This window comes from Hemiscyllium ocellatum, chromosome 18, assembly GCF_020745735.1.
Source record: "Hemiscyllium ocellatum isolate sHemOce1 chromosome 18, sHemOce1.pat.X.cur, whole genome shotgun sequence".
Lineage (NCBI taxonomy): Eukaryota > Metazoa > Chordata > Chondrichthyes > Orectolobiformes > Hemiscylliidae > Hemiscyllium > Hemiscyllium ocellatum.
Window position 1 is genome coordinate 17261347 of NC_083418.1, and position 15102 is coordinate 17276448.

At 45.5% G+C, this 15102-nt stretch overlaps 1 protein-coding gene across 2 annotated transcripts in view; it reads left to right on the forward strand.

The window, feature by feature from the left end:
- Positions 1 to 6777: 6777 nt before the first annotated feature.
- Positions 6778 to 15102, forward strand: part of ehf (ets homologous factor) — a 47907-nt gene continuing 39582 nt past the window's right edge. Inside the window, exons 1-2 of one of the 2 annotated variants that reach the window (XM_060838403.1) lie at positions 6778 to 6908; positions 6995 to 7236. The gene's annotated coding sequence lies outside the window, so the exon portion shown is untranslated. Of the gene's footprint in view, positions 7237 to 15102 lie in introns of both variants that reach the window. The other variant, XM_060838402.1, reaches the window with a different exon arrangement.

Sequence of the window (15102 nt, forward strand, 5' to 3'; positions counted from 1 at the left end):
CCCACCCTCTTGTCACTAACGCAGTCTGTCTCTAAACCCCAGACCACCTCATCACTAACACAGTCTGTCTCTAAATTTCACTCTCCCATCACTAACACAGTCTGTCTCTCAACCCAAACCCCGTCATCACACACACAATCTGTCTCTTAATCATAGCTCCCCATCACTCACACAGTTTGTCCCTAAATCTCACTCTCCCATCACTAACACAATCTGTCTCTTAATCCCAGCCCTCCATCACTAACACAGTTCTCTCTCTAAACCCCAGACATGCTCATCACTAACGCAGTCTGTCTCTAAACCCCAGACCACCCCATCACTAACACAGTCTGTTTCTAAAACTCACTCTCCCATCACTAACACAGTCTGGCCCTAAATCCCAGCCACCCCATCACTAACACAGTCTGTCTCTAAATCCCAGCCCCTCATCACTATAACATTCTGTTTCTAAATCCCAGGACCCCCATCACTGACAAAGTCTGTCTCTAAATGCTAGACATGCCATCACTGACACAGTCTGTCTCTAAATCCCAGCGCTCCCATCACCATCAGAGTCTGTATCTAAATCCTAGCCTTCCCCATCACTAACAAAGTCTGTCTCTAAATCCCAGCACGCCCTCATCACTAACACAGTGTGTCTCTAAACCCCAGACCCTTCATCACTAACACAGTCTCTCTCTAAACCCCAGACATACTCATCACTAACACATTCTGTCTCTAAATCGCAAGCACCCCCATCACTAACACAGTCTGTCTGTAAATCTCAGCCCCCTCATAACTAACAGCGTCTGTCTCTAAATCCCAGACCGCCATCACTAACAGAGTCTGTCTCTAATTCCCAGCCCCTCCATCACTAACAGAGTGTGTCCATAAATGCTAGACCCCCATCACTAACAAAGTCTGTCTCTAAATGCTAGACATGCCATCACTGGCACAGTCTGTCTCTAAATCCCAGCACCCCCATCACTAACACAGTCTGTCTCTAAATCTCAGCCCCCCATCACTAACAGCGTCTGTCTCTAAACCCCAGACCGCAGTCGCAAACACAGTCTGTCCCTAAATCCCAACCCCCCATTACTAACACAATCTGTCTTTGAATCCCAGCCCCCCATCACTCACATAGTCTGTCACTAAATCGCACCCTCTCATCACGAACACAGTCTGTCTGTAAATCCCAGACCCCGTCATCACTAACACAGTCTGTCTCTAAATCTCACTCTCCCATCACTAACACAGTCTGTCTCTCAACCCAAACCCCGTCATCACACACACAATCTGTCTCTTAATCGTAGCCCCCCATCACTGACACAGTCTGTCTCTAAATCCCAGCGCCCCCATCACCATCAGAGTCTGTCTCTAAATCCCAGCGCGCCCTCATCACTAACACACTGTGTCTCTAAACCTCAGACCCTTCATCACTAACACAGTCTATCTCTTAATCCCAGCAGCCCCATCACTAACACATTCTGTCTCTAAATCGCAACCCCCCCATCACTAACACAATCTGTCTGTAAATCTCAGCCCCCTCATCACTAACAGCGTCTGTCTCTAAATCCCAGACCGCCATCACTAACAGTCAGTCTCTAATTCCCAGCCCCTCCATCACGAACAAGATCTGTCTCTAAATGCTAGACATGCCATCACTAACACAATCTGTCTCTAAATCCCAGCCACCCCATCACTAACACAGTCTGTCTCTAAATCCCAGCCCCCCCATCACTAACACAGTCTGTCTCTAAACCCCAGACCGCAGTCGCAAACACAGTCTGTCCCTAAATCCCAACCCCCCATTACTAACACAATCTGTCTTTGAATCCCAGCCCCACATCACTCACATAGTTTGTCACTAAATCGCACCCTCTCATCACGAACACAGTCTGTCTGTAAACCCCAGACCCCGTCATCACTAACACAGTCTGTCTCTAAACCCCAGTCTCTCATCACTAACAGTCTGTCTCTAAACCCCAGTCTCTCATCACTAACACAGTCTGTCTCTTAATCCCAGCCCCCCATCACTAACACAGTCTGTCTCTTAATCCCAGCCCCCCATCACTAACAGAGTCTGTCTCTAAATCCCAGCCCCTCATCACTAACAGATTCTGTCTCTAAATCCCAGCCCCCCATCACTAACACACTCTGTCTCTAAGTCCCAACCTCCCATCACTAATACAGTCTGTCACTAAATCACAGACCCCACTATCACTAACATAGTCTATTGTTGATCAAAGTTCTTGACAACAGTCCCGCCCTGCTCTCTGGATTAGTGAATTTTCAAATGGATTTACCCTTTAATAAAAGGAGCTTTAGCCCCTTTTCAAACTGCAGGTCAGGAATGGACACACTGTCCAGGATGCAGGTGTAGTTTCAAAACAAGGAGGAGCGCAACTGATATGATCTTCACGGTCTGGCATCTCTCAAAAGAAATGTCGTGAATAAAGGGGATCACAACATAGGGGATCACAACTTATTGCGTTAGATCAATCTCAGTGAAATAGTCCACCATATGAACAGAGATGGTGTGTGTAAGTTGCTGAGGGGGATTGGATTGCCTTCTGAATTTGGAGTCTATGACCTCCTCTTCCAATGACAACAGAATAGGATGGCAAGGAATCCTGAGATCTGCAGTGGGGTCGTGAGGTTTTGTACTGGAAGAGTACCTCCTGACACATCAGAACATGATAGAACACCTTGTCCCCTCTAGATCCAAGACAAAAGTGCAACGTGTCTTCTGAGAGCTGCTCCACGCTGGTTATGTTCACCTCATGTTCCATTCCGAAGGATCCATTCAGTGTCAGCGAGACAAACCTGCTCACGTCCATAAGGAACTTGGTTTCACCAAGACAAATGCCAGGGCACCCTGCCGTCCATCAACATTGACAATGTAACATCGATGGTAGCTTCACCAACACTCACCAAACATTTGTCCCTTGCTGCTGAAATCAACACAAACACCATAACACCGCACATGACCAAGCACAGTGTATGATCTTCACAGGCCGGCACCTCTCAAAGAAATGTAGTGAATAGAGGCAATCACAACTTATTGTGTTAGATTAATCTCAGTGAGTGGAAGAAGAACATGACTGAAGATTTCAAACTGCAGATCTACTGAGACTACATTCTCAACACACTCCTTACACTGAGACGTGGACAAGGGAAGAAAAGACGAAACAGCTTCCACCATCGCTGGTTCAGACACCTCCTTATCATTTCTTGGCAAGCCTAGATCCCTGATAAAGACTCCAGCCTGCCACAGCCACTCTCCAAGGCAGTGTGTTCCAGATTCTCATCACTCTGAATTCGTCAGTTCATCTCTTCATAGTTAATTGTACGGACTTGCCCCTTTCACTCACCTGCAAATGGAGACAAGTCGTCCACAGCTTTGAACTCCCCTCAGAAGTTTAAAGGCAGTTTCCGAGTCTCCCCTGAGCCTTCTCATTTCCAGACCACTCTTCCTTATTTCTCACACATTTATGGTTGTTGGTGGAACAAAATAAGAAAGTGGGATCAGCAGAAAGGAAGGGCAGAGATGGAAGATTGCAAACAAGCTTACAAAGCACAAGGTTTAAAACAACGGGACAGATTTGGGGAACGCTACAATCCTCTCAGCTTTTAAATGCAGCAACTGCTTGTGATCTTCTGCCAGGTGGCAGTATAATCCTGTTATACCACAACAGAGTTAAAAATTACACAACACCAGGTTATAGTGCAACAGGTTTATTTGGAAGCACTTGCTTTCAGAACGCTGCTCCTTCATCAGGTGGTTGTGGAGTAGGACCATAAGACACAGAATTTATAGCAAAATGTGACAGTGTCATTTAAGTAAAATGATATATTTAACAAACCTTGATTGTTGTTAAGTCTTTCATCTTTTAGAACGGTCTACAGGTTTCGGTTCATTAATATGTAAATCGCAGAACTTCTGTTAAGTTAAATTCTCAAGTTAAGCTTTTATAAAAAATGGTGACATCTCAGCTCAGACAATGCCTTGAAGGTGTGAGGTCAGAGTCTGTCTGTATCTCAGTCCTGACTCAGACTGGTTCTATTTCCAAAGTGGAATTCACAAAATACAACATGGATTGACTGTCTGCATTGACTGCCTACCAGTTGTGTATTTTTTGAGCAAAATAGAATGTATCTGTAAATATAATTGCACGGTGGCACAACGGTTAGTACTGCTATCTCACAGCGCCAGAGACCAGGGTTCAATTCCCACCTCAGGCAACTGTCTGTGTGGAGTTTGCACATTCTCCCAGTGTCTGCGTGGGTTTCCTCCGGGTGCTCCGGTTTCCTCCCACAGTCCAAAGATGTGCAGGTTAGGTGAATTGCCCGTAGTGTTAGGTGAAGGGGTAAATGTAGAGGAATGGGTCTGGGTGGGTTGCTCTTCGGAGGGTCGGTGTGGGCTTGTTGGGCCGAAGGGCCTGTTATCCACACTGTAAGTAATCTAAAAGTAATCTAATAATTCTGCAAATACAAATTCAACCCATAGACTTGTGTGTGTGTGTGTGTGTGTGTGTGTGTGTGTGTGTGTGTGTGGACGTGCGGACGTGCAGGAGAGAGAGAGAGTGCATGTGAGAGAGTGTGTGTTTGTGTGTGCGTAAGCTTGGTAAAGTATGTGTGTGTGAGTGTGATGGGGTATAAGGCTGTGAGAAGGTGTGCGCATTGGGGGTGTATGTGAGTGAGTCTGTGAGAGAGTGTCCGTATGAGTATGGAAGAGTGTGTATGTGTGTGAGACAGTGGGTAGTGCAGTGGGGTCACCTGTAGTGTGATATGAACCCACAGTCCAGGCTGAGGCGATCCCAATGGGTACCGAACTTGGCTAATGGCCTCTATTTGGCGACTTTGTATTGTTGCCCATCCTGAAGTCTGCCTTGGAGGACTGTGACCCGAAGATCCGAGGCATAATGTTCCTGATCGCTGAAGAGTTCTCCGAAGTGTACATTGGCGAGACCAAGCAGACGCTATGACATCGCACAACAATCACCACTCAGAGGTGTCGGGAGGAAACACTCTATACACCATCTCATACATATTTAACTCAAAGAATCATCGCCCAGCTTGCTGTCAGTGTTAATAGTACATTATTGAATGGTCAGTAACAAAGTAGACACCATTAAAGACATTCAAAGCTTTTACTGGTCAGCCTATATATCCATCAATCAAACAAACTACAAATAAAAATAAGCAAGGGACACTAAGGTAATGCAAAGAGCTCCGGATGCTGGAGAGCTGAAAGACAAACAGAAATTGCTGAAGAAAATTATCAAGTTTTACAGCATTTGTGTTGTTGAAGCTGCCCTCATCCAAGTGAGTGAGGAGTATTCCATCACACTCCTGACTTGTAGATGGTGGACAGGCTTTGGGGAGTCAGGAGGTGAGTTACTCATCGCAGTATTCCTAGCTCTGATCTACTCTTGCAGACACTGGGTTTATGTGGGGAGTCCAGTTCAGACTCTGATCAATGATAACCCCCAAGATGTTGATAGTGGGGGGATTCAGTGATGGTAACACCATTGAATGTCAAGGGGCGGTGGTTAGACTGTCTCTTCTTTGTGGTGGTTATAGCCTGGCATTTGTGCGGCACAAATGTTATGTGTCATTTGTCGCTCTAAGCTTGGATATTTTCAGATCTTTGGGTTGTATTTGAAGATGGGCTGCTCCAGTATCTGAGGAGTCACAGATGGTGCTGAACACTGTGCAATCATTGGCGAACATCCCCAATTCTGACCTTATGATGGAGGGAAGGTCATTGGTGAAATAGCTGAAGATGGGTGGGCCTAGGACACTATCCTGAGGAACTCCTGTAGAGATGTCCTGGAGCTGAGATGACTGATCTCTAAAAACCATAACCATCTTCCATCACATTCCTGATGAAGGGCTTATGCCCAACACATCAACTCTCCTGCTCCTCAAATGCTGCCTGACCTGCTGTGCTTTTCCAGCACCACACCTTTTGACCTATTTTCCTGTGTGTCAGGTATGACTCTAATCAGATTAGATTAGATTACTTACAGTGTGGAAACAGGCCCTTCGACCCAACAAGTCCACACCGACCGGCCGAAGCGCAACCCACCCAGACCCATTCCCTTACATTTACGTCTTCACCTAACACTACAGACAATTTAGAATACTACTGTTCACTGAACTGGGACTGTTATCCAATGAGCTGACAGTCATTGAATGAGCTGGGCAGAAAGCCAAAAGATCTGTGGATGCTGGAAATCTGAAACAGCAACAGAAATTGCTGGAAAACCTCAGCAGGTCTGGCAGTACCTGTGGAGAGAAAGCAGAGTTAATGCTTTAGGCCCAGAGACCCTTCTTCATAATGGGCTCTATAATATTTGCTTAGGCCTATTCCATCATTAACATTAGGATACAGGCCTTTTCACCCCAAGGTGAGGGCAGCACAGTGCCTGGGACCAGGAACACAATGAAGAAAGCCAAATAAGCTGTCATTGTCAGAGAGATAGCCGCCCTGCCAGGGTCAACATCTTTAGGACAGGAGTGGGAATGGGACCATTGTTGTAGTGGGGAATGTGGCAAGACTGAAAGCAGGCGTCTATCTCTCAAAGGTCCCCAGCTAAAGGAGGAAATGTACTTTTAATTAGTAAAACAGACACCTATTTATTTTCCCTTTACAAACCGACCAACCTGTCAGTCCGGTTTTGCTTTGATAGAGAGGGCTGGTTAGTAATTAACTATTTGTAGGATTGCCACTGTAAAAAGTTGAATAGTTAAGTCATTCTAAGTGCACCTGAGGCAGACAGCACATCCCTTTCATTTTTAATCATCTATTTCCTGCACTGGTTTATATTTATTGAAGAAACTTCCTTCAGTGGTGTTCAGTCACTGTACACAAGATGCTCGGTGTCCAGAACAGAGACCATGTCTTTAACAGCTGCTGCAGTGTTGGTGAACTAGCAAGTCAAATGTTTATGTAAAGCATTGTGCATGCAAAATAACAAGCTTGTTTCTGTTTAACATTGAATTACAGCCAATCGAATGAAAGGAAGTCAACTGGGGAAAAACCTCCATCACCCGAACTACAATTGACAAAGTCCTCATGAGGCCTTTGAATTAAACGACTTTCTGGCCCAATCTTCAATCAATCGTAGAGATCCAGGATTAACTTGATGTGTCCTTTGCCACCTCTCTCTCAGTTTTAAGGGATTTGTGCATCTAAAATCTTAGCCATTGCTTTGGAATCTTTCAGGCGAATTTCTGGGTATGCATCAGGTAAGCTCACTATCTTTCTAATATAGCTCTATTCACCCACTCTTTTAATTACACTTGTCTTGATACAAACAGAGGATGCTGGAAATTTTCAGCAGGTCAGTCTATCCGTTGGGCAGGAGACGTTTAATGATTTATTGTCTGCTAAAGATGGTGGTGCTAATATCTTCCACAATGCAGTTTTGACAAAGACAATTGAAATATTGAATACCTACATCATAATAAAGTTGGCTGAGAAACGAAGGTAAATAATTAAAAGCTTCACAGATCGGAGGTAACTGTGCAAGAGTCATATTGAGACCTCAGCTACTGATAACGTTGCCAATGTCCAGTGTAGAAAGTTGAGGTTTCACAGGTTTGGATTGTAATTAAACATTGGAGGAGAGAGATCCAGTGAGATATTACGGAAGACTATTTAGGACAGTTAGATCACATTGGATTCAGGGCAAGCTTTGCCAGTTAGATACAAAATTGGCTTAATGGCAGGCAACAGAGAGTGGTGGTGGGGAGTTGCTTTTTTGGACTGTTCCACAGGGGTCCACTTTTGTTTATTATTTATAGAAATGGTTTGGATGAGAATATAGAAGACACGATTAGTAAGTTTATGGATGATACCAAGATTGATGGTATAGTGGACAATAAAAAAGGATATCGAAGATTACAAAGGGATCTTGATCAGTCGGGTCAATGGACTGAAGAATGGCAGATGGAGTTTCATTTGGATAAATGTGAGGTACGGTCGGTTCTGCTATAACATGTGTTTCTCCAACACAAATTGGCTATAACGTGATTGAAAAATTTAGACTATTATATGTAGAACACAAACTTTCCTTACCTGTTTTGGCTGTAATATGATTCTGACTCCATTGGTTTAAATGGTGTTGCTTTATAATTTTCTGATAACGCATGGGAACATTGTATCAGAACAGACTGTATTGCATTTTAGTAAAACAAACAAGGACAGGACTTGTACAATTTAAAGTAGGGCTTTGGGGTAGTGTTGTATTACAGAGAGACCTAGGGGGTGCAGATATATAATCCTTTGAGGTTTGCATCACAGGAGAACAGCGTGGTTAAGAAGGCATTAAACACGCTTGCCTTCATTGCTTAGTCCTTTGAGTACAGGAGTTGGGCCGTTATGTTGAGAATATACACAACATTGATGAGGACACTTCTGGAGTGCTGTGTCCAGTACTGGTTGCCCTGCTGTACGAAGGATAGTATTGAGCTGGAGAAGGTTCAGAAGAGATTTACCAGGATGTTGCCAGTAATGGAGGGTTTGAGTCATAAGGAGAGGCTGGATAGACTGGGACTGTTTTCATTGGAGCACAGGATGTTCAGGTGTAACCTTATAGAGGTTTATGTAATCATGGGAGGTATAGATAAGGTGAATGGCGGGTGTCTTTTCCCTAGGGTGGGGGATTTCAAGAATGGGAGGGCATATTTTTAAGGTGAGAGGAGGAAGATTTAAAAAGACATATGGGGCAATTTGTATGACACAGAGAGTAGTTTGTATGTGGAATGAACTTCCAGAGGAAGTGGTGGATGTGGGGACAGTTACACCATTTAAAAGACATTCGGATAAGTACATGAATAAGAAATGTTTAGAGGGATATGGGCCAAGCATAGGCGAGTGGGACTAGTATAGTTTGGGAACAAGGTTGGACCGAAGGGTCTGTTTCCATGCTGTATGGCTCTATGATGCTATATCTTGCCCAGCATTTTCTCAGATAGTCAAATGGATTGGAAAATCATTCAAGGAGGAGTAGAAATAGAAATCAGGAAACAGTAGGCCAATTATTTTTTTAATCTGTTGTTGGGAAAATGTTTGGAAGAAATAGCAGAACATTTAGAAATACATTCAAACTGAGTCAACATAGTTTTGTGAAAGACAAATCATATTTGCCAAATTTGCTCAACTTTGAGTATAAAACAAGTAAAATTTAAAATAGTAGAATTTCTTTGGACTTCCAGAGGGGTTGGATAACGTGCCACATGAAAGGTGCTTGTATTAGATAGGAGCCCAAAGCATTGTGGGTTATATGTTATCGTGGATTGCTGATTGGTTAACACAACAGAAGCCAGAGTCAGGAATAATGTGTAATGAGTTGGAAAGGAGTAACAAATGGAGTGTCACAAGGTTTAATCCTAAAATCTCAATGATCAATCTCCAATAATAGGGTCATGGAGGAGGGCGCCGAATGTAACGTTTCCAAATTTACTGATGATAGATGATGAGCATTCATGTTGTGATGAGGACATAGGAATCCGCAAGGGATATAGACAGGTTGAGTGAGTAGGCGAAAACTTGGCAGATGGCGTGTAATGCGAAATAAAATGGAGGTTATACACATTGGTAAGCAGAATGAAAAGGCACTCTACTGCTTTAGTGGAGAACGATTGCAAAAAATGCAGCCCAGAGGAATCTTGGCATTGTTGTGCATGAAATACAAAACATTAGCATGCTGGTGCAGCAAGTAATTAAGACAACAATTAGAGTTTTGTCCTTGACTGCTAGGGAACAGGGAACTCTTGTTCCACCTGTGTGGGATGTTGAGAGGGCTAGAGTACTGGTTACAGATTTGATTTGTCAACATTGGGAGCTGTTCAAACATGATTCGCTAGGTTGATTCCAGGGATTAGATTCCCGACAGTGTGGAAACAGGCCCTTCAGCCTAACCAGTCCACACCGACCCTCCGAAGAGTAACCCACCCAGACCCAATCCCCTCTGACTAATGCATCTAACACTATGGGCAATTTAGCGTGGCCAGTTCACCTGACCTGCACATCTTTGAACTGTGGGAAGAAACAGAAAGGGTTGACTAATCAAGAACAGCTAAACAGGTTCGGCTATTATTCATGAGAGTTTGGAAGAATGAAGGGTAGTCTTACTGAAACATATAAAATTCTGAGGGAGTTTGACAGGGTAGATGTTGAGAAGATGTTTCCACTAACGTGTTCATCTCAAACTAGGAGGCATGGTTACAGAATAAGGAGACACTCATTTCAAACAGAGATGTGGAAGAATTTCTTCCCCTAGAAGGGACTGATGGTCTGGAATTCTCCAGCTGCAGACAGTTGTGGAGGCGAGTTCACTGAAAGTAATTGAAGAGGAGGTCGATGGATTTTGGAATGATTGTGCAGTTGAGGACGGTCAGGAGCTGGCACAGAAGAGGAGCTGCTGCCTAGGGCATGTCAACCACTAGAGAAAGTGAGGATTGCAGATGCTGGAGATTACAGTCAACAGGGTGTTGCTGGAAAAGCACAGCCAGTCAGGCAGTATCTGAGGAGCAGGAGAGTTGACATAAGCCCTTCATCAGGAATATTAAGCACTACTTTACAGAATGGCGTTGCAGACTTAAGGGGCTGGACGGCGTATACCTGTGTTAATTCCTTTGGTTCTTATTAAATCCTTGGTGCTAAGGCAATGCCATGGATAGGAGTTGGCATGAGAGATGCATTTGAAGAGTCAAGTGGTATTTTCTCATTGCCCCTTCTGTGGCCCATTAAGAAACTAAGGACCAATTTAACTGCATTGTTGACAGTTGAGACTGTACCAGTGTAGGAAACCTTGGTTAAGGATGGTTTCCAGCCACCCTCAAGCCTAACAGCAGGACAACTGGAAAAGTGTGATAATGTTTCATAGGCAGCTCGTTTCCTCCCCTACCCTGCCTGGCAACCTAAAACAGTCGAGAGGTTCAGTGTTTGACAAACGAACAGATGTTCTGGGTTATAGGAGAGGAATTATTCAAAGGGCAGCAATTTTAATATCTGCACCTGTCAAAACAGAGCAGATTAACTAATAATTAATCACTGTCGCTCTCTATCTCCCCTCCCCACCACACTCTGAAAATCAGTGTCAGTTTAGCTCAGCAGCTTCAGTGCAGTCAGGAAGCTATTACCTCCTTGTAACCCTGACTTCATCCTCTGAGGGCTGCAGGTGCTGGAGAGTCAGAGTTGAAACGTGTGGCGCTGAAAAAAGCGCAGCAGGTCAGGCAGCATCCGAGGAGCAGGAGAGTCGACATTTCGGGCACAAGCCCGTTTTCAGGAATGTGGAGGGGTAATGGGGGTTGAGAGATAACTAGGAGGGTATGGGTGGGGCTGGGGGAAGGTAGCTGGGAAGGCGATAGGTAGATGCAGGTGGGGCGGGGGGGGTGATTGCGACAGGTCGGGTGGGAGGTTGGAGTGGATAGGTGGGAAGGACGATGGACAGGTAGGACAGGTCAAGAGGGTGGTGCTGAATTGGAGGGTTGGTTCTGGGATAAGGTGGGGGGAGGGGGGATTTGGAAACTAGTGTAAGTTCCAAATGGAATTCCAAGTTTCACTAGTTTCCAAATCTCCCCTCCCCCCACTTTATCCCAAATCCAACCCTCCAACTTGACACCACCCTCTTGATCTGTCCTACCTGTCCATCTTCCTTCTCACTATCAGCTCCAACCTCCCCACCAACCTATCACCATCACCCCTCCCCCCTCCGACCTGTACCTCCCAGCTACCTTCCCCTCAGCCCCACCCCCACTCTCCTATTTATCTCTCAGCTCCCTTCCCCTTCTCACATTCCTGATGAAGAGCTTATGCCCGAAACATCGACTCTCCTGCTCTTCGGATGCTGCCTGACCAACTGTGCTTCCAAGCACCATACTTTTTGACTTTGAGTTTGTACTCTGATTATATGAAACATAACCTGAATGTAGTGGCCAGCATCAGATTGCTGTTGTATATTCATTTATTTCCTTCATTCCGGGGCATGGAGGTGTCTCTGGCTGTTGCAGCATTTATTGCCCGTCCCTCATTGCTCTGGAGAAGGTGATGATGCGCTGCCTTCTTAAACTGTGGCTGTGGATTAATCCACAATGTCACTAAGCAGGTACTACCTGTAATCTAGAGCTGTGCAATATTTTGTATTTGAATAACAATGTCTGGGCCATCTGTTATTAGATTATTTGGAAATCAATGATATTGTGGATTTGGATCTTGAGATTCAAGTCTATTTTTATTTTAACATTATGTATTAAACATGAAAGGGCAGACAGGCCTGAGTCAGTCACCTGTTTCCTTCCCACGTGGTTAAAGATGCCCTCCAACGCATCTCGTCCACATCCCGCACCTCCGCCCTCAGACCCCACCCCTCCAACCGTAACAAGGACAAAACCCCCCTGGTGCTCACCTTCCACCCTACCAACCTTCGCATAAACCAAATCATCCGCCGACACTTCCGCCCACTCCAAACAGACCCCACCACCAGGGATACATTTACCTCCCCACCCCTTTCCACCTTCCGGAAATACCGTTCCCTCCGTGACTACCTGGTCAGGTCCATGCCCCCCTACAACCCACCCTCCCCTCCAGGCACCTTCCCCTGCCACTGCAGGAATTGCAAAACCTGCGCCCACACCACCTCCCTCACCTCTATCCAAGGCCCTAAAGGAGCCTTCCACATCCATCAAAGTTTTACCTGCACATCCACCAATATCATTTATTGCATCCTTTGCTCCCGATGCGGTCTCCTCTACATTGGGGAGACTGGACGCCTCCTAGCAGAGCGTTTTAGGGAACATCTCCGGGACACCCACACCAATCAACCACACCGCCCTGTGGCCCAACATTTCAACTCCCCCTCCCACTCTGCCGAGGACATAGAGGTCCTGGACATCCTTCACCGCCGCTCCCTCACCATCAGACGCCTGGAGGAACAACACGTCATCTTCCGCCTCGGAACACTTCAACCCCAGGGCATCAATGTGGACTTCACTCAGTTCCCCTTCCCCCACCTCACCTGAGTTCCAAACTTCCAGCTCAGCACTGTCCCCATGACCTGTCCTACCTGCCTATCTTCTTTTCCATCTATCCACTCCACCCTCTCCTCCCCGACCTATCACCTTCATCCCCACCCCCACTCATCTATTGTACTGTATGCTACTTTCTCCCCACCCCCACTCTCCTCTCACTTATCTCTCCACGCTTCAGGCTCTCTGCCTTTATTCCTGATGAAGGGCTTGTGCCTGAAACGTCAATTTTCCTGCTCCTTGGATGCTGCCTGAACTGCTGTTCAGGCAGCATCATTGTTTTTACCTGGTTAACACCATGTCCAGTTTAACTCCCATTGAGTTCCTTTCAATACAAACTTAAGTGTGGCATATAAACAAGCCACACCTGAACCTGTTTGGTGAAGTATACAATGTCCGAATACAGCCAGCATCAAAGAACCAAAGGCCTTTATTTTTTCATGCCTGTTTGTCCCATTAAGGTGTTAATGCACCTTAATCTGGCAATTCGCCACAATCATTTTCCCTTCTTCCTCAATGCAGTGAGATCGAAAATAAATTGGCACTGGACCTGTCAGAAAGTCAACCTGTTTACATAAGCAAAATACTGCACCTCCTGGAAATCTCAAACTGGTCAAGCAAAGGACTCAGGCAGAAAACATGGGCACCATTTCAAGTCGAGGTCCTTTCACCAGAACTGTAGAAATGCAGGAGATTTAAGTCACTGCAAGGGGAGAGGGGCAAGGAAGAAGATGTGTGTCTGTGATATGCTGCTGGCTGGGGGAGGTTAAACCATGGAAGATTTCAGGAGGTGGATTAGGCAGGCACTGCGAAGCAATGAAGGTTAGGTCCAAATGAGGCATAAATGGCTCCATAAAATCCATCTGAATGCGGCACAGGGGAGAAAGCTCAACCGGGAGAACAATCCCAACAACAGGAAGGGTACAGAGACCCTGGTACAAAGCTGGAGGCAGCTGGTCTGAGGTTGTTGAGGTCAATGTTGAGTTGCGAAGGCCTCAGAGTTCCGAGTGGAAACATGGTCTCATGTTGAGCTTCACTGGAGCAATGTGGCCATGTACAGAAAGGTAAAGCATACAGAGAGCAATAGAGGTTGATATCCAGTTGCATGTCTGACTCACCTTTACGGTGGCTCAGCATGGATCATTTGCTCTGTCCAAGCTTGGCAATAAGAGGCATTGCCTCCTGCAGGTTTGAGTGGGCAAGGCTAGGCTCTGAGGTGCATCAGGACATTGGCAAATCCATTTCATCAGCCCCATTTTTACCTGTACATCAGCTGTCTCCAGTCTTCATATTTATTTTACCACTGGGTGATGTTTAGAATGCCTGCCATTTCTATTTAAATCCCAGCGGTGTTCCTTTAAAAGATGATAATATGTCTGATATTCTGTTTTCCTGGCCTGGCCTTTTCCCTTCAAGTTTCTGGTGATTATGCTGACATGTCTGGACCTGGCGGTTATGGGTTCAAGCCCCCTTTAGAGCCGAGAGCAGGGAAGCCCACTAACACTCTAGCACAGTACCGAGAAGGTGCAGTATTGCCAGAGGTGCCCTTTCAGGGCCTGAAGAGAATTCTCCTCATTACACTGCCAATACCTGTTCCTCAGTCAACACCTATAAAGCAGGGTATTCAGCAATAAATCTCATTACTGTTTGTGGGGGCTTGCTGTGTTCAAATTGGCTATCGAACTTCCTTCATTATGAGAGCAAAGACCCTCCAAAATCACTTCATTAGCGATCATATGTTTTGGAGCCAAAGCCCTAACTCAAACAGAAACCATTGGAAATGGTCAGCAGGTCACTCCTGTGAAGAGAGAGAGAGAGAGAGGGAGAAGGCCAATTGATCATTGCATGACCGGACTCTTCGTTCGGGATCAAGGCCTGTTCACATCCTCCCCACCCAACTACCACCCATCCTCGCGTTCAATTCTCCTTCCAAGGTGTTGCCGTGCGCACTTTGTGTAGTCTCAAGGCAGTTTCAGATACTCACTGTGCAACAATTGCAAAAGTCAAGGACTAATTCAGATAAATGCAAGATGCTGCATTTTGGGAAAACAAATCTTCGCAGGACTTATACACTTAATGGTA